Source organism: Pinus tabuliformis, chromosome 7, assembly GCF_031772625.1.
Source record: "Pinus tabuliformis cultivar Carrire ecotype Pingquan chromosome 7, CPIR1, whole genome shotgun sequence".
Classification (NCBI taxonomy): domain Eukaryota; kingdom Viridiplantae; phylum Streptophyta; class Pinopsida; order Pinales; family Pinaceae; genus Pinus; species Pinus tabuliformis.
In genome coordinates this window covers 1,438,855,716-1,438,877,234 of record NC_142293.1, presented here as the reverse complement: position 1 = coordinate 1,438,877,234, position 21,519 = coordinate 1,438,855,716, and the positions used below count along the sequence as shown (strand labels likewise).

Sequence of the window (21,519 nt, the reverse complement as noted above, 5' to 3'; positions counted from 1 at the left end):
GTTGATTGATTAGTTAACTCGATGATTACTCAGTGTGAAAAAAGCTACACATCCATGTCACTCAGTGTGAAAAAAGTTGCACACCCTTGACTGAACCTCCAATAGTTCTACTAACATTGAGAACTAGTTACACTGACAATAGCTAAAATTAATTGAAATAGATTTCTACAAATTAGCAATCAATCATGTAGAGCTTAACTCAAGTGTCTCCAACTCGAATTTACTGAGTTAACTGAGTGACACCCGTGTCACCTCAGTTAACTACCTCCAAGTATTTTACTGAAATTGAAATTTGAATTTCTCCTAATTTTAATTAAAGGCCAAATTAAATTAGGATTTTCTTGCTGCATTTTCAACAAACAGTCCCCCACATAACTGAAAAAATGTATGCAATAAACTCCCTCTGGACACAAGCTATTGCCAAACAACAACACAAAGGCTCAACGACATATATCTCCCATGAGAAACAACAATAAACTCTTTCACTCCTATGGCAAGATAATGAGAAAAATCAACAATAAGAATATCTAAAACTGATGCTCTCTTACCTGAAGCAACAACAACATAATCCATGTCATAGCAACAACAGCAGAGCATATCACCTACACATAGCAGCAACAAAATAATATGACCAACTGGCAATAGCAACTCTGATCAACTCCATAACAACAACAACAAATATCCAACCAACTCTGAATCAATAACAACAAATACAACCTCTCCACACTGAGCTATCCATCAACAGAAGCACTCATACATCAATAGCAACAATGACTATCTGGAAGCAACATCTCTCTGAAGTGGACATGGTAGCAGAAATCTCTATGATGACAAGTCACAATAGTATGACCAACCATACTCTACTGAATACAAACATCTCCATGGTTGAATGTGCACTGATATACATAGTTTTCAATGCCTCTTTGCCACATGCAAGAGACTACTCCACATGGACCAATGACTAAGACTTAATGATATGCAATAAATTATACGGCTTCATAGGCCTACTACAAGGCTACCAAAATGATGATACACAGTTGTACAATTACATTAGAAGCGCATACATGGTTGAACTATGACTCACGTGACTCTCTCTCAATGCATACATGACTCTATATAGCCTCTTTGTGATAATTATGAGAGTATACATGAATAATGCATGAAATACATGGCTGCAACACCACTACTAATAGCCCATACATAGCTGGACTAATGCTCATGACTTATTATAAAACATATGCCAAATATGGCTCTCAACGTTATGCATGTCTAATACAATGTCACCATGTGAGTACATAGAACATATGATTAGCCACATGTCCTCTTTATGGCAGCAAGATAATGTCAATACAAATCACATAAGATCCATGTATCAACCTCTCCAAAACATCAACCACAAATCATGATCTCAATAGTAGTAATCATAAACAAACAATAATACATATGGCCCAACAATAGTATAAATCAACGACATCATGAACCTCTACAGGATACTCGATAACTGCTAGCATCAAATAAGCATATAATGATGTAATGACAACAACAACATCATATCAGTAATAAACATCATATACCATCACGGAAATCATCAACATCACCATATGTAGCGACAACAACAATATGAAAAATATTCATCATAAATATAAACATCATGCACTAACATCGTACTAATCTCCATGGGACCAACATATGCATAAAATCATCAACTCACAGTGCATAATAAATTCTAACTGTATATGTAGAATATTATCCATGCATAACAAAAAATGCAAGCCCCTGCAACAATAATATGTTAAACAAGCATATAGCATGGAACACATAGCCAACTCCTCCAAGGAACCATGGTGCCATCATAATATTGGAATCATATAAAGTGCTCCCCCTGATCATGTGCCATCTCTCCTCTTGATCAGACATTAGCAAAGACAACATCAGTAACAAAAATCAAGAAATCATATTCAAAGGATAAGCATTACATCCTAACTGCATGTAAAAGCAAGAAGTGACATATACTCCCCCTAAGCCCGTGAGGGACTCACATTGATTTTGCAGTCTAAATTATCTATCATGTAGACGCAGACTGCAAAATGTGTTGCTCTCTTCTACTCTAAATCTAAATATGAAGAGTACTCTCTTGGTTTCTTCTTACTTTTCACTCTTCCCTTCAATACATAAACATTGTCAGGTGTCTTAACTCTTTTAGCAATTATCCTCTTTGATCCTCCTTTCCCGATGAAGAAACCTTTGGAGTTGAAGACCACTTCCTTACCGCCATCAACCATTTGGATCACACTTAGAATAGTGTGCTTAAGACCCTCAATGAGCCATACATCTTCATCATTGGTCCTTTTTTTAAGATTGGCCATGCCACTTCCCAAGACTCTTGCTGGTCCACTTCCTTCAAAGACAACATGCCCATTTTTGGTCTTTTTCAAGAAGTGAAATTTTCTCGTATCTCCTGACATATGATGAGAACATTCACTATCAATATACCATTTTTCATTCTCATCACGTGAACAAAGAGAAATACCACATTTTCCTAATTGTTCTTCCTTTTTCTTCCACATAAATCCGGTTGGTTCCTTTGCTGTGCATGTTTCTTTGGTTGTTGCTTTTGTGCTGATGGTCTCATGGATCTAGGCATCAGGCAACCCTTGGCCATGTGTCCAAAGTTGTGACACATGAAACATTATACATGACCAAGATAAGTAGTCCAAGGATCTGATATTTTGTTCCTCATGCTAGATTTCCAAATTCTCATACTAGACCTACGATCAATGGCCTTATGCCCAAATAGGTTACAAGCTTAACATATACCATTAAACAAACTTGTATACTTGAAAGAAGATCCCATTCTTTGTTGTCCAAACTACAGCATGGATGTGTCCAATTTGCTCCTACAAAAAGTTGTTTTATGTCCAAACCGATGACAATAAAAACACTCAATCTCATTCATTAAGGGAGCACATGAATTTTGATCTCTTCTTTGAATCTTGCTGCACTATCAAATTTGGGAGCGAATGATTTTCTTGGCATAGAAAATCCTTTCGAATCTCTTCTTTGTTGTTGGTGATGAATTTGTTGTCTCTTCTCTCCAATATTATCATGGTTGCTCACAATATTCATTGTAGGTTTATTTGAATCAATTCTGTTAATTTTACCTATATCCGAACTTGCATCTCTTCTTTGAAGAATTGAGCTAGATTTGTTCATTGCAATGCTACCCTTAACCTTCTCAATTTGCTAGTCCTTTCCTTCAAGTTGCCTTTCCAATTTATCTACAACATTTTCGAGTGCTTAAACATAATATTTCTTCTACTTTTTCTTGTTGCACATTACTTCTTCATTTCTTTTTTAATCCTCCAACTGATTTCTCAAGGTAATGAGCTCCTCCTTGAGATTTTTCTCCTTCTCATCTCAAATCTGCAACAATTTCTTATGATCTTTGCATGAAGCTGTTAGTTTATCTACTTGAGTAGCTAACTCATTAATCACAACCATCAATGAATCGTATTCAACCTTGATGACAACAATATCCTTCTCATTATCACTACCAAACTCAAACGAATCATCAGAATTATAATTCAAAAATTCCCTCAAAATATTACCTCGTGGCACCTTTGATTTGGCTGAAATTTTGGAATTTGCAGCTTCTATTGCAATGGATTGATTTATTTTCTTCTTTAGATTCTTTACCTTTTGAGACATCCTCTTCTTTCTTTTGGCCATGATCCACAATCAAGCATCCAAGCAGTCAGCTTCACTGAAGAGAACCTGGCTCTGATACCAATTGTTGGAAATACATTCACCACTGAGAGGGGAGGGAGGGGTGAATCAGAAGGGGGGGAATCAATAGTGATAGTCTTTGTACCAATTATATTGTTGGCATTATAACTAATGTGTTGTGCTTGATTGCAACCTACTTGATAAATATGTCAACATGATTATTATGCAATGTGGTAGAGAGAATGGGCAAAGGTTGTCCTTGATGGCAATCTACTTGATAAAGATGTCAATATGATGGTTTTGCAACCGCTACATGTGAGATGGGCAAAGGAATATCAGTTCAAAGACCAAAAAAATGATAAAGGTGAAGTTTAGGAAAGTATAGGTGGGCCCTGTGAAGAAAAGTCATGTACATATGCAGGTAACATGAAGATAAGTCACGCACAGTTTTTGCACCATGGTATTATGAATACTAGGGGTCTTTACCATGGTATTGGCTCATAGTATTGAGCGCGACAACGGATATTTGATCCTGTCAAAGAATACCATCGAAATTACTAAGAGATTGACCTAAGGTATGCAAGGGCTTACACTATATAAGGAAATGGAGATCAAGTGTTAGGGTGGGTATGTAATGAATTATTTAAATTATTTATGAATGACTTAATATGAAATAGGAGTACTGATATTTGATCATGTCAAAGCATACCATCGGAATTACTAAGAGATTGACCTAAGGTATGCTAAGGCTTATACTATATAAGGAAATGGAGATCACGTGTTAGGGTGGGTATGTAATGAATTATTTATGAATGACTTAATATGAAATAGGAGTATATCAAGGAGCATGGAGGATTGTCAATTCTAGAACATATGAGGATTTGTCCTTGACATAAAATAGGGGTCTCATTATTAATCTCCTCCATTAGAGTGGTGACCTCACTATTTTCCTCAAAATGTTACTCTCGGGAAGCTCTACTAATCATTAGGAGGTTTCAGCTTTTCTGGAACTAGTTGGACATACATGTTAAATCTACAATGAAAGTCTTCTATAGATTAATCTTCTCATAGCTTGACTAGGATAAAGTTTTCGTACAACTCGACAACACTTTTTTCTTTAGCCTGTCTTTTAATGAATAGCTTGAGGAAGCCACCCTGAGTTGATATTGATTTGTGTTGGATGTTATGAAACCATTCAAGGGCATAACTGGTGAATGTGCGAGCAAAGAATCTCATAACCACGTCCTCCTCAAGTCTTTTACTAATCAAGAACCTAAAACAAGCCTCTAAGTATTGTTGAGGATCTTCTTGTTTATATCCACCAAACGTTGGTAATTATTCCTGATCTTGACGAGTAGGATGAGATTCCCCTAAGATATTTCCAAAGTCAAAAAGGCGTAAAGTACGTCATGTCCATTTAGTAGATCTTAATTCTAGACTAACCCTATCGAAAAATGATATAGGTGGGGTTCCTCCATCCCTCCTTTGACACACTTGTGTACTAGCTTCTATACCTAGAACACTTTGGAGTCGCAAGAGGAGTATCTATAGTGTCATTTTAAGAATCAACACGTCAATGATTCATAGGGAAGGCAGACTCGCTTCTTCCTTAGAAATGGCACCAAAAATGTTGCTGCACAAACTAGCAGGCCTTGTGAAGGTCTACCTCGCAAGTCCAAGGATAGAGGGCACAACAACACTTGGGATGAAGACCCACTATCTCCACAACCTAAGTCCCCTGCTATTCTTGGATTTTCACCGATGGGAGGAGTCCCAGTGTTACTCAATTGTGATAAATGTCTTCATGGTAGGTTTGAAGTGTTGTGAGGTAGCTCATTCTATGGAAAGGTTCAACAAAAGTGCAAGCCTAGGGAGAGGCTAGAGATACTTTCCATGAGAAAAATCTTTCTAATAAGGCTACACGAAACCTAGGGTTGAGATGCAACACAAGACATAGGTGATATCCTAGTTAAGGTAAATGGGAGGAGGCAATGATAGATTTACTTCAGCAAGTACCAAAATTTTCCCTCTAACAGTCCCCAAGTTGAAGGATTGCCCTGCTAGGGTTCCCTCTTAGTGTGAAGAATAGGACTTTCAAATTTATGTATGAAATATAGGTGGATGCCCACCAAACTTGGTGAGGAGGTAGTCCTACACCTTATATTTATGTTTAGGCTCCTAGATTGTTGAAAGAGTGCCCTCCTTGAATTTCACACCAAGCCCTAACTAGGGCCACCTTATCCTTGAGAAGACAAAAAAATATAGGTTAAAAGAGAGATAATTTGAGTTTTTGGTGACCACCAAGGAAATTTGACCATTGCCTAGACCCTTGGGTGGTTTGGAGTCATGAATGATCTTGATTTGGGCCATTCTCTATTCAAGGAGACCTAAAGGAACAAACATTTGCTATCACTTTCGATATTTATACCTCTTAGACACTTGTTAATGGAGTTTCAAGGATAAAATGCAATAAGCCCCTAGGAACATTCGTTCATTCACTATCAAATGAGTAACACACACAAAATTCCAAATATTTACAATTTGAAACAATACTTCAACAACTAGGGCACATAAATAACCATGAGACATTATTCCATGCATTAGAAATTAGAGAAAATTAGAAAGTCATCATAAAAGAGCACTTACAAGACAATTAAGAGTATATCCATCCATAACAATGCCATATAGAAGCTCCAAAAATGAGACAAAATTTATCCACACATCAAAATGCATCCATTAACCAAAATTGTAGGTCTGAAATTTCCAGAGACCTAAAATCCAAGAAGTGACTATTTGAGATGAGAGTAGGTCTCATCTAATTACACAAGTGTTATCCATTCGATTTCCTAATGACAAAGCCTCTAAAACATAACAAATGATGTGAAAGAGCCTTGGTTACAAACCAACCAAGATAGCTTAACAAATAATCATTATTTTATCTCTCCCGAACCCACTTAGGGTGGGCGTCATGCATGTGAAGTGCTCTGCAAGGCTAGCATTGAGGCCTCTTGTGCTAGAATTCTGGTAGATGGCCTCTAAAATCACGATGAAGAGGATCATCCCCTCATTCTGCTACAAAACATATTCGAGCCCATATTTTGGGCTTGGGGCTCCAAAATGGGTCTCATGGGTCTCCAAGTGGCTCAAAATCATGTCGATGCTCCATCAATGAGGACTCAAGGATGACACATGCCCTCCGATGTCTCCCTAGGAAATACACAACCTTCTTTGGGCCTTGGATCAGATCCCAAGTGTTAAATGCATTATGTAACCGACTGGGGCATCATGGTCCAAGTGCATCATATCTCGAATAATTGGGGCAAGGAACAAGCTAATAGTGGTGCTAAAGAAGCCCATGGTGTGGAAACCAATGCTTTGCATGAATGGAGGCCCATGGCTCTCAATGCTCACCCTACAAATCCCATCATGATCCTCTAGAGGGCTTGGATACCGTAGAGGGAGGCCAAGTCCAAGATGAAAACCCACCCGCAATCCCACATAATGTCAAGTGCTACACCTTTCACCATTAGGTAAGTTAAACATTATGCATCTAAGTGAAACAAACTTGTTATTCATGGGCAAATCAACACTTCAAATGGGGTTTCACTTCGAAGTTCAGGTTTTGGTCACGTACTAGTGTTACCTCCCTAGGTAGGAGTGGCTAATGAAGGAACCTATTAGCTAGTTTCAACCCCTAAGGGAATGACATGACCAAGATGCATCCTTCAAATGGCACGTGTCATGTGAAATAATAATGGAACGAAATGGGGACAAATGGAGGGCTCCAAGCCACATGCCATGGTACAAAGGTAGCTATGATAAGGGAAGAACACACCCTGTGTGTATAAATATAAGGAGGGAGCATATGTGGATGCATGAGTTACCCCGACCTTCGTTTTCCACCCCGCTTATGACTTTTGCTTTTATGGATTTTTCTTTGTATTATTGCTTTAAGCTCTCAAGATAATAGCATGCTTTGTATGATATGCCAGAATTTACCCCCTTAGGGTGGGGCAATTCATCACCCACCAAGGGTTGGGACATGCAAGGATTCTTTTCCATAATGCAGTAGGGGATAGTTGCCCTCAGGAATCGGGTGATGGCCATAGATGAAGGGGTAGAGCTTATGATTGGCTTTTATCTGTCCTAACCATATTTTGCATTTTATGACCTTCTTTTCTTACTAGTTCTTACTTGCGGCCATTTTTACTTTTAAACCTTTTTCTCTTGCATCAACTTCCTGGGGCACCGTTTCCATACCCGACCCAAAGTGTGGACATGAGGAAGGGAATGTTAATTCCTTGTGGACCCAATGGACAAAAATGGACCCACATGGGGAATATGTGAATAGGGATTGTAATGAGTGGAGGGGAGTGATATATATGGAATCAGGAAGTGAGACCATGTAAATAAAGTTAAGGTTTCCCATATAGTGCCCTTCCTAAAGCTTAAAGCCAATAAGGGAGATCTCACGAGACTAGGATTTAGGATGAAGCCCTCATTTAAGATGAAGTAACAAGACTATGGAAAAAACCCACCCCTTTTCCAAGTCAACCCATAATCCATGTTAAGTGTCCAAGATGAATAACAAGCATAAGCAATCGATTGCATAATAAATTACATACCTTTTGAATTAGATGCCCACCTTCTAACATGTGATCAAGACAAATGAGCGAGGAGACATGATGGTTGGCTAAGGTGGCAGATATAAAGTAGCACATCAAAGTTATCAGGTGGCTATCAAGGGTTGTTGCTATCGGCTAAAGGATGATACTTCGGAAAGGAACACTCTCCAAAGGGGGACCCACCTTTTGGTGGGCTACAATACCCAAAAGCCCTCACGCAATGCATTCCTCCTCTAATTATGTGCCACATGCACTCTCATGTGCCTAATGTTGCTCTCATTTGTGCCAATCTGGTCACTAGGCTACAATGCTCCTCTTGAACATATGTGTCCAAATTCATCATCAATCTCCATGAGGTATTCTCCTCAACCCAAGCATCATCATGTCAAGTATCAAACCTCCATGGTGTATATCACGTAGTCATAAAATTCTAGGGCTATGTGTCGTCCTCCAAACGCTAATGCTCCTCCTTCTAGATAGGTATGTCTCCTAATCATGTAACCGACACCCCCATTGTGTGCACCCAATGGGTTCACCATGATGTCGATTAGGGTAATGATCTCGTAGGTAAGGGAACTATGACAACACTACAACCAAGGTCAAGCATTCACTCAAACTGATCCATCCCCATGTGTCCATGAAGAATTACCAAGGGGATGGGGTACCTAGCACCCTGCTGGAAGGGTGAAAACTCTGTTGGGGTAGTCCTAAAAGCTAGCAAGGGCTTCCCTTGTAATATGGAAACGATAAAAGGAAAGTGAGTCTAGGGGCACAAGTGGATGTTCATGAGGGAAAAGAAAACCAAGAACAAGGCATTATGTTAAAACTCCATAATACGGTCGATGAGATCAAGATAAAGGGAAATAGGCTCCCACAATTAGCATGGGAATAGCCATGATTATTGCTTATTTGAAATATGCCACAATAAAATTGGTGCACCTTGGAAGGGTGGAGACTGGGGAGAGATAGTGTCTTTGAAAGAGAATAAAAAGGTGATAAATTTCCCATGAGGATCCAACCTAAAATCAAGAAATAAGATAAAATAAGATAATTGTATTAGTTCCATGTTACCATCCATATACATGGGAAACCCTAGGAGAGTTTATTTTCCTAAGATGCAGATTACTAGTTAACAACCTCATACAATCCTAAGATTGTAGCTTCTCAAATTCCTCTCAACTAGTCATTGATTAGCTCATCCATTTGATCGAATTGCTCATTAGATGAAGGTAGGTTAACAAACATGAGATACATTAGACATTGTATCATACGAAGTGTTAATGTTTAATGCTTTTGGAATTTTAGTAAGTGTCATGGGTTGAAATTAGGTAATGGATCACAATGCTTGGAAGTTATACTTGCTTCCCCATTTAGCCTTGATGGCCATGTCTTCCTTCTAGTAAAGTGCAAACTCCTTGGGGCCTTTCTTTCACTATCTATGAGGAGCTTAAATAGGAAGCCTTAATTGATGTAACATGTCCACACCCCTCCATATTTGACACTTGTCATTTATCCTTCATTGATTGTCTTATCTTTTGATTGGTTCTTGTTAGTCACTTGTACCAGTTCCCTATTTACCTCATCCTATCAGAAGAGGAGCTTGGAAATTTCTAAAAGGTTGATGCAACTACAAACAAAAAAAATGACAAAAGCATATGCCAATTGTTAAAATCCAAAATGGTGGCAAGGGATTAATAATAATTAAAAAGCATTTAACATGAGCCCTAACCCCTCTTGTGAGGCCATCACCCTAGTCCCATACATATCAAACGTCATAGAAAAAGGGACTTAGAAAAATATCCCAAAACCCTATGAGCAATAAATTGCCCATATCAAAAGGAGATTGAAATGAAATTAAAGCTTGCTAAGAAAGCTAAATTAAAGAAAAGAAAAAGGTTAAATAAAGGGTGGAAAGAGTTGTGTTGAGGCAAGGGTAACTCAACTAATAATGCAAGTGCTCCCTCCACAAAGATGTTCACGGATAATGATCTTGTATAATCCATGTATAATACTATGACACCTCTCATGAAGTACACCCGAAATCATATTGCTTATCACTGACACCTATAGATTGAAGCGTTGGCCTAAGAAATGTTCATTTTCCTAGCGTTGGGAGCATGTCATAAAGGCATTTGATGATCTTCCCATACTTAAATCTGGCAACTTGCATAAAGTCATAAGCTATTTGAAGATAATAATTTGCATGATATACTTATGTGGCTATAACATTGAATATGGTCCATTGTTTATGCTTCAATGACTCTTGTATCCATGCTAAAAGGCCTTGCTTAAATACTTGAGCTTGCACTTGATGATGATATGGATATATCCATGCTTCTTTGGGAGGGCATTGATGCTAATTCTCCCATACCTCTTAGATGTTGCTGGCACACCCTTTGGAGGGCCTTCCACTACATCTTGGGCAATGAACCCCTGTTGATTGACATTGAGCTTGATGATGACATAGCACACATCTTCCATAACATCTTGGACATTGCACCCCTGTTGATGGGCATTCAGCTTGATGATGACTTAACACACACCCTGAGAGAGGCCTCCACCTTAGCACCTTGCACATTGCCCATTCGAGCTAGGACATTGCTCCCAGATGATGATGTGGGCATGAGGATGACATTAGGATTGAGAGAGAACTTTTTGATGATGAGACATGACTTTTGTTGAGGAGACATTCCCCTTGGACCATTCATTGCACTTTTGGATGTAAAGACATGTCTTTCGAGGATGACATTGCTCCTTTTATGTATCTAAACTCACGCATGTGGCCTTGTGAGGATATTTTTCATATTATTTCATTTTATTTTCACATTTGAGGCTATATTGGGGTCATATTGATGACCTATCCACCTTGTATCATATGTTTTCCATTTTTGGGGGGCCTTTAGCCTAACTGAACTAAATCACTTAGTTTCCCTCATATAAATAGGGGAGCACTTGGTTCATTTCATCATTCACATTTGGAGATCGCACATCTCCTAGATACTAGTATTTTCTCTATGAGGCAGTTGATGATGATATGGATATATCCATGCTTCTTTGGGAGGGCATTGATTCTACTTCTCCCATACCTTTACATGCTGATGACACACCCTTTGGAGGGCCTTCCACTACATCTTGGGAAACGAACCCCTGTTGATTGACATTGAGCTTGATGATGACATATCACACATCTTCTACTACATCTTGGACATTGCACCCATGTTGACGGGCATTCAACTTGATGATGACCGTCAAAATTCAGCTTGATGATGACTTAACACACACCCTGAGACTGTCCTCCACTTCAGCACCTTGCACATTTCCCATTTGAGCTAGGACATTGCTCCTAGATGATGATGTGAGCATGAGGATGACATTAGGCTTGAGGAGCACTTTTTGATAATGAGACATGACTTTTGTCGAGGAGGCATTCCCCTTAGACCATTCATTGCACTTTTGGATGTAAAGACATGTCTTTTGAGGATGACATCGCCCCTTTTAGGTATTTGAACTCACACATGTGGCCTTGTGAGGATATTTTTCATATTATTTCATTTTATTTTCGCATTGAGGCTATATTCGAGTCAAATTGATGACATATCCACCTTGTATCATAGATTTTCCATTTTTTAGGGGCATTTAGCCTAATTGAACTAAATCACATAGTTTCCCTCATATAAATAGGGGAGGACTTGGTTCATTTTATCATTCACACTTGGAGATCACACATCTCCTAGATACTAGTATTTTCTTTATGAAGCACTAGTTGAGCAATTTTCTCTTGGAGGGATTTTTCTAGATGGTTCTCTTTTCATGGATCATTATTGGTGATCTTTGATGATATGTGTTATGATATGTAAATTATTTTCCTCCAATCTTGTTCCTTGTTGATGGATTAGGGTTATTGAATATTCACCAAGGTGTGTTGATGTGTTATATCTCTAAATTCTCCTTGCACAAGGTTTTTTGTCAAGTTCACTAGAGGTGACCTGTGAGGAGACTTGCTTAGCAATAGCACAATTTTGACATTTTTGGCGTTGGGACTTAGGAAAAAATGAAAATTGCAGCCTTACAGGAATGTGGGGGCCACAAAATGAGGCAATTCGATCCCCAAGAGACGATTCGCACTTGTGGAGGAAGAGAGAGAAATGTTAAAATATTGCAACTACGGTCAAATTCCACTTTGGATAGCTCATACAATGAAGATAATAATTGCAATAGATTCCTCTTTTCGAGAGGACCAAAATCAACCTAAAGATCACCTTATTTGGACAAGCAGAAGTTGGTTTTTGAATTTATTTATTTACTTATGTATATTGGATTAGGTCGGCCCTAAGCACATGTACAATTGGACAGGTCGACCTCAACCCCAAGTGGACCCTCATGAAAGCCTATAAATAGAATATACCTCAAACTTATTTGGACACAACCATCAAGCACTCTCTTCTCTCTTCTATTGTTTGTTTCACACAGGTTTGACGGAGGAAAGCTCGCGCAAAGGGTCGTAAACTATAGGGTCAAAGATCGCATGTGTCTAGGGTTTCTAAGTCTCGGACGCTCGCACATAACTAAGGTTTTTCGTCCCTAGACGCTGGCACGGTATTGTCATGGGAGCGTCTAAGAAGTCTCGGATGCTCGCACAAGGTGTCTAAGCGAGCGTCTGGGAGGCTAGGGTTTCCACAGTGCAGTTGGACCCCAGACACCCTCATCGAGTTCTCCAGAGAGTGTCCAGATCTATCCCAACCACACTCATCCAGTTCTACAAAGAGTGTCCATAATAGTGTTAGATGCTCGCACACCGTGTCTCAGAGAGCGTCTGGGAGGATAGGGTTTCTACAGTCCAGAATAGTCCGAGACGCTCACACGCAGTTCCCCTAGGAGCATCCAGCTCAGTCCCATATGCCCGCACAGAGTATCTATGGGAGCGTCTGGGACCAAAAGATGAGTTATCAGTATGAAAAAGTGTTCAACACAGTGACAATAATATTCAACAATTAACTACAGACAATGACAGTGCATTACAATCCTCGGAATCAGGGTCTTTGAGTATAAGCATGTTTAAGGTCATGTTATGGATGTTCTACTTGTTTTGTTGCATAGATAAAGATATGGATCATTGTACTATCTTTTGTTGAATCATTTGATGACGATCTAAGAAGAAGAAGAATTTGCATGGGTCTTCCCCATAGTGGGTTTTGCCCTAGTCTCCGACCAATCCTGGTGTCTCTATGTGTGTATGCTTTTCTTCTATTGTTCCATTATGTTCCACTGCATAGATGATGAAGATATTGTTCTTTCTACATAGTTGCATATGTTGATGAATAATAATGTAAATTTGAATAATGTTATAATGTTATGGGGTGAACTTAAATTGTTAATGAATAAATGAAATTACCAAAGCAAAGAACAATGTAGCCCTATGAAAAATTAACATGGAATCAAAACTTGGGTGAAGAAAATCCATGGAGATCACCCCGTTGATGACACCATTGATGGAAGCAAGAAGAGGATGGTGGAGACCTAAAAGAATTCTAGGGTTTGAAGAAAACCCTATGCAACTTGGTTATTAGGGTTAAGGTTTGAGAGAAACCCTGGTTTATGGAAACAATATGAGATATGAAACCTAGCATGGTCAATGTGAAGATGCTCAAGCACTTGTGGAAGATTTGATGAAACCCTAGATGGGATAATCCCTAGTAGGCCTAGTTAGTTGATTAAAGGTAACATTGGTATGCAGACTATGGATGGCGATGGTTGGTTCAAGAGGGAGAGGATCACCTCTCATTGAAGATAAGTATTTATTGACTTATGATGCCTCTTACTTTTGTTTAGACTTATGGATCTTATTATTATGTTTATTGTTTATACTTCCTGCATATGACTATATGGATGTTTCTAACCTCATAGTTGAGATGTGATGAGTGGATCCTTCTTAAGGATCATTTGAAATGCAGAAAAGATGGCTAGAGCTGAAAAAGGTTAAGAGGCACTATATGAAAAGATGAAAAAGTACTTCAAGCTGTCTATGTCCAATGAAAAGGTGCACAGGTATTTGAATACCACAAGATATGCATGGTATGTTGTATTTCAGTAAAAAAAATTGATGGCTAGGTAAGCCCTCAGGTATGATGAGAATGTATTTTTCTTTAATGTCTCATACATGCATGTGAAAGCGACTTGGATCCATGTTTCTTATGAAGAAATGATGCACCTGGTGTTGAATATTTTGATCTTCTTGAATTCTATGAGGCTATCTAATGTTGATACATTGATATAGTTGATGTTTGGCTAACATCTATCTGTTGGATATCTTGATCCTATAAAGAAGGCTAGCACCTTGACTCTAGTAGATGATACTCTTGATACTTGTTGTGCATAAGACATGATGGATTTTACATAGAAGGTTACCTTAGTAGTTCTTATACATGACATTATTGATAATGCTTGTGATAAGCATGTTGAAAGCTAATGGAAAGAGATATTGACACTCTTGTTGTTTTGGTAAAGTTTTATTGAATGACCTAACTTGATCCTATTGATCATGATAAGCATGGTAACCTTGATGTTAGAGGTATAACTATGAGATTCATATTCTAGATCTCTTACTACTTGTGGTCATGTCTTGATGTCATATGGTTAAACTAAATGCCCTAACTTGATGGATTGTCTTGATAAAAAGTGTTATTGTGTTCATAATCTTTGAGACATGATGTCACATTTGTCTACTTCCCTAACCTTTCAAGTCTAACCTTTGATGAAAGATTGATGTCACGATGTTGATAGCCATGATAGATATATGTTTGTGATCTAACAAGTTTGTTGTTGCATGACTCTATTAGAGACATGTTGATGACATGAATGAAGATGAATGAAATAGATTCTCAGTGAGAGGGAGAATCTCTTCTCAAGATTCTTACTCACATCACAATTTGCATTTTGTATTGTTGAAGTATGATTTATGTGCATCTAACAGTATTGTTCTATAACAAGTCTTAGATTTGAAGCTCGTACAAAAAAACTTAGGGTTCTTGTTCTGGACGTAGGCACAGAACTAGTATAGTATCCTAGTTTGTCCTTGGACGCACGCATGTTAAGGCCAAGGTAGCATACAAGGAGCTAAAGATGCTCCCATGCTAACCTAAAGGGAGATTCCAGGGGTTTGATTACAGTTGACCATCATTCATAGTTTTCTAAAGCTGTCTGAACTCTGAATCAAGGTATCTCTGACATATTCTGCCATTGTACACTGATTTATGAAGTTGTTGGGTTAAATTGTTGATCACAGAAAAATGAAGTATTGTGCATGAAATCATATGTTCACCTAGAAAATGTCAGTACCACAGATGTGTTGTAGATAACAGTAAGATATGAAAGCAGTAAAAGCTTGATTGTTTGCCATAATATGAACATGAAAACTAAACTTGTGTTTGCAGGTGACCGGGACATACACATATATATGTCATTATGTTTGAAATTTGTGCTACAAGAATTTGGCATGATTTCGCTGATTGATATAGATGAGCTGTGCTTGGAGCTTTGACATGATGCTTGACAATGACTTAGAACTTTGAATTGATGATTGAGATATGTTTCGGACTATAGATCTCTCTATGATAACAAATTTGGACTCGGCCTAATGACTAAGGATTTGATCTGACAATTGTTGATTTGCCTTGATATCAATGCTATGTGGGCATAGTAATGACTTATGTGAGTATTCAGAAAAATGGTTTTGTATTGGCCTCCTTGTTCCTAGCACAATGGTTGAAGTATTAATAGTTGTGATTCAATATGAAGATGAAACCTGAATGACTTACCCTTGGTTTATGCATTTGCATCTAGTGACATAAATGACTTGTATTGTAATTATGAGAATGACTTGATGAAATTTTGGATTGATATTGCATGATAATAGATGAAGTCAAGACTTGATATGAGCTCTACCTGTCACCTGATTAAAAGAATTAATATTGTGATATTGATGACTTTGATAATAGTTTTGATCTGACTTCTAAACTCTGATGAGCTAACTTTGTTGATACAACATTAATTTATGTAAGGCTGATTACGCTGGCTTAGTAAGGCATTATGCTTGCAGAGAGCATTGCATGAAGAAAGCTACCCGATTCAGATATGTCCATATTTTACAGTTCTCTGATGAAGTCAGGATGATGATTTCCAACGTATGGCTTTGATTTTTATTATAGTTTTGGTTTTACATACTGATGATCTACTCTTGACAAGTGATGAGCCACTGATGAACTAAGTAAGAGGGAGATAGCTTTTGAAGCTCGAAATGATGTATCATGGCATGATGAATCGATTTCTAAAATATGGGAAAGAAATTCTATATTGCAAGGTTGTTAAAAAATGTTTTTTTGAATAATGGAAATGCAAATCCTTGGATACCCCAATTGAATTACAAGATTTTAAAGTTGTCTTGGCAACCGACAGTTTGAATGAAGCATTGATGTTCCGTCTTTGAACATCCATCCATATATATATACTTGATGTGCATAGAACCTGAATAAAATCATGATTGAGCCGCTTCATTCACATAGAGTTGCCACCGACCATCTTTTGAAATGTTTGCATGAGATGTTCTATTTTTTAGGCCGAGATATTTCTCCTATGATATGTGACTGCATGGATGTATAGTTGTTAATAAACATTATTGTTGATAAGCACATTTGAGTGTTTCCTTAATATGAGTATGCCATGATATTATTGATGAAAGGTCTGTAAATTTACACTCAACTGAGATTGAATATGATGTTGCTAGCATGGCTAGCTGTGAGGCAAGATGTAGAGGCTCCTTAGAGATCCATCTGATGAAGATCTGAATATGACATGGATACATTTTGATGATAGAGAATCCGAGATTGAATATGATGTTGCTAGCATGGCTAGCTACAAGGCAAGATGTAGAAGCTCCTTAGAGATCCGTCTGATCAAGATCTGAATATGACATGGATACATTGCGATGACAGAGAATCCTATTTATATAGTTGGGACTGAGATACTTCCATATTTTGAGACAGTGCATTTGTTCGAGACAAGCTTAGACTTGTGATTTACACCTCCTCGAGAGGGAGGATTATTATGGTATCCTTTTGGGATTTATATTATTATTTATGATCTAACATGATATTTGATTTGATGTCCTGTATGAACAGGAAACAACTGCTATTGTGACAAGTAGATACCAGACTTGAGAATGATGAGAGCAGCGCTGATCGAGGACACTGAACCAACTCTTCCTCCCTGTTTGAGCTCCCAGGGTGAGGAATTGAGATAGAGGGCTCCTGGGGTTGAGGGAACTCTGGACAATAGGGTATGACCCCTATTTGTTACCCATAGGGTTAGAGATGTTGCTCCCCTATCTTCATAGGGTTGGATAATGTTGCTCCCATGTCTGGTATTTGTAGAGTATACCCTAGTTGGCATCATACCCACAAGCAAGGCTTGTCGGGAATATTGCTCCTTGTTTGGCCAATGAGTTGAGAGTGTACTTGGGATGTACAACCCAAGTCGATTATGATGTAGGTGTTCTACCACATGACTATTTAGGGTCATTGATGGGAAGATCAGTAGGCAATAGGATGGGTTGAGATAACCCTATTTAGTTCCAAGTTGAGATTGAGCTCCCTGATGTGATCCCAGGGTCGAGATGTGCTCCCCTGTGTGTTTGGATATACTATTGCTCAATATGGGGTTGTAGATGTATAGCTCCAAAATGAAATTCTGGGTCGAGATGCACTCCCCGATGTGGTTACAGGCGGGTGTTGATTTTGGGTAGCATCAAATGTGCTCTAGCCTTGAAATTTGGTGGAGAGACTAAGGCACATGAGATCTCCAAGACCCAAAAATCGTTTTGGGAAATTCCACCCGGATGAAGAGTTATTAAAATAATTAATATTTTTAATGGGTTCCTAAGACTAAACTTAGGAAAATAAAAATATTAATCAGTATTAATAAAGATAAGGGTGAGAAGCTTCTAAGAAACGAGGATCAAGCCTGTTTTAATCTTAGTTGTGGATTAGAGACTTAATCTCGGTCGTCGATTCGTCAATAGGAAAAGTATAAGAGAAGACTTGAGGATCATTTGGAAACACACCGACAGATACTCAATATCCCAAGGAAACTCGATTCTCAAAGAAAGGGAGATCGATTTCAGAGGGAGAGTTGCAGGGTGGAGGAAGAGGAGGGCATCAACAATAGTCAATGACCGAGGAGGAGGTAATGCGGGGGCATTGAGAGACACCGCAGAAGGAGATGCAGTCCAGGGGACGCAACCCCCACGCAGGTTGCCCAGAGGGATGCAAAACCACGTAGAGTGATGCAGAAGTGACGCAAAAGTGGGAGAAGGATCTCCAGGGTGTCACAAAGCCTCCAGGGGAAAGTCTCAGGTGTTTTCTCTCAGTTTCTTTGTCAAATCATTCCTTGTAAAGTGATTGTTGTTGAAGATTAATAAAACCCTCATCTGTTGCACCAATTTTACCACATTGGGTTTTCCCGAGGACAATTGTCCAAAAACAACTATGTTGATGTGATTGGTTATGGTGCATGTATACTGTTGTTAGTTTCTCTGCGTAATTATGTGATAACTGCAGTAGAATTTATTTTAATGTTTGCTGAAGGGATTTCGTAAATAACTTATTGTGAAGAATAAGTAGGTGAAATAAATCAGTTGCTGCAGTAGAATTTCTAGTTAGAAATTTTCACATGGTATTGGAGTAGAGATTCGACAACAGGAGAGAATAATCGGCTATGGGTCATGAACATGATGCAGAGTAATCAACTCAAAGGGACTCACGCATATTTCCAGAAGAAAGCACGAGGGACATGGACCACGATTATTCTATGTTAGCTTCTAGACTGGAAGAAGAAGTCACTAGCCTAGCAAGCTCCGCCTCCTCTGAGGTTTGGTATAAAGAAGTGGAGATTTCTAGCATATGACAGGAATTTGAGAATATTTTTCAAATGATGAATTTTTAGATCACCATGGGAAATAAGGCAAAGTTTACCCCCGTAAGAAGAGGTATTGTAGTCTGTCAAACCGAAGCAGGAGAGCGGCTTCCAGCAACCAATGTGTTACATGTGCCAGAGTTGGGGAATAACTCTATCTCTGTATATCAACTTCAAAACAAGGGCTATGACGTTTTCTTCATTAAGGAGAAAGTATATGTCGAACACCCGAGTTGGAAAAAGAAGACCCAGATTGGAATCAAAAGTAACAAGCTATATAGATTATAGCTAGAGTCTCCAACGGCACTAATAGGTAGCAATGGAGATAAATATTTGAATGAACTATGACATAGGAGGATGGGACACTTACACCATGGGGCTCTGAGAATTCTCAGGGAAACAGTATTAGGAGTTTCAAAATTAAGAACTCAACGAGATGATATATGCAGAAGGTGCGCTCTAGGCAAGTATGCCAAAGCAACGTTTTCCAGAAGTAACAATAGAGCTCAGAGTGTTCTAGGATAGATACAATTAGACATCTACGGACCTATGTCCACAAAAGCTCTTAGTGGTGCCAAATACTTCGTCATCTTCATCGATGACCATTCTAGGAAGACTTGGATTTACTTTCTTAAAACCAAGGATAAGGTTTTTGGTCGATTCAAAGAGTTCAAGACTCTAGTAGAGAATCTGATAGGAAAGAAGATAAAAGTGTTGTGCTCAAATAATGGAGAATACAATGACAAGGACTTCACTGAGTTTTGCGCTAGGGAAAGTGTCATAAGGGAGTGGACGACTCCCTACAATCTGGAGCAGAATGGAGTAGCAGAAAGGAAAAATAGGACTATTATGGAAGTAGCTAGGGTAATGTTGTATGATCAGGATATGTCCAAAATCCTGTGGGCAGAAGCATGCAACACGACAATTTATGTCCAAAACAGGACTCCACACAGGGCATTGGGCGAAATCACTCCAGAAAGGGTCTTCACCGGGAAGGCATCTGGAGTCAATGATTTTAGGATATTTGGGAGTTTGGCGTATTGCCATATACCTGAAGAAAAGAGAAAGAAATTAGATCAAACTCCTGAGAAAGGATATCTTGTGCGATATAGCGAGAATGCTAAGGCATATAGAGTCTATCTTCTTCTAAGGAGTAGGAAGGTAGTAGTTTGGCAGGATGTAAATTTCATGGAGGACAGATCTTTCAGGAAATCCCAAGAAATGCCTTCCGAGGAGCAATCAAAAGATGATCAGTTGGTCCAACCACTTCGACCAATAGAAACTAGTACCAACAATTCTTCTAAAAGAAAAGTTTCATAACAGGAGAAATCTCAGGAAGAGGAACAGCTGATAGATGTACCCACTACCACTGGAAGAACGAGCCAAGAACTCCGACAGATTCTATGGTATGGATAGGACTTCATTGGTGCACCCAAGAATGATAAAAGGGAGCGAAGACAGCCAGACAGATACCAAGCCCTAGTAGCTGAGGTTGGGAACCCTCTAGTTTTCAGGAGGTCGTTCAACATCAAGTATGGGTAGATGCGATGGTGGAGGAATACAGTTCTATAATGGTCAATGATGTCTAGGAAGTGGTAACTAGGCCTCAAGAACAGGTCAGTGGTAGGTTCGAGATGGATCTACAAAATCAAATATGTTCCAGAGGAAAGTGTGGAGAAATACAAAAACGGGTTTGTGGCTAAGGGGTATGCTCAAAAGGAAGGGATAGACTACGAAGAAACCTTTGCCCCAGTCGCCAAGTATACTTCTATTAGAACCATAATATCCCTTGCAACACATATGGGGTGGGAGATTCACCAGACGAATGTCAAGACGACATTCTCGAACGGGGTGATAGAAGAAGAAGTATACATTGAACAGCCAGAGGGTTTTGAGACAGATGAGAATAAATCTCGTGTATGTAGATTAAAGAAAGCCTTGTATGGGCTTAAACAAGCACCTAGAGCATGGTACAGTCGAATTGATGGCTACTTGTAGAATATGGGGTTCGTCAAGAGTGACGCAGATCCTAATATATACTATCTTGTCGTAGAGAATGAGCCTCTAATCCTGGTATTATATGTGGATGATATTTTCCTACTAGGATCATCGAGGCTCATCAAAGACTGCAAGAAGAACTTAGCCATAGAATTTGACATGAAGGATTTGGGACAGATGCATTATTCCCTGGGGTTGGAATTTT

At 38.8% G+C, this 21,519-nt stretch overlaps 1 long non-coding RNA gene across 1 annotated transcript in view; it reads right to left on the bottom strand.

Moving 5' to 3' along the window:
* Nucleotides 1–21,519, bottom strand: part of LOC149253092 (uncharacterized) — a 290,552-nt gene that overhangs the window by 6,168 nt on the left and 262,865 nt on the right. Inside the window, exon 3 of the long non-coding RNA XR_016266121.1 lies at nt 549–602. This is a non-coding gene — a long non-coding RNA (uncharacterized LOC149253092). The remainder of the gene's footprint in view (nt 1–548; nt 603–21,519) is intronic.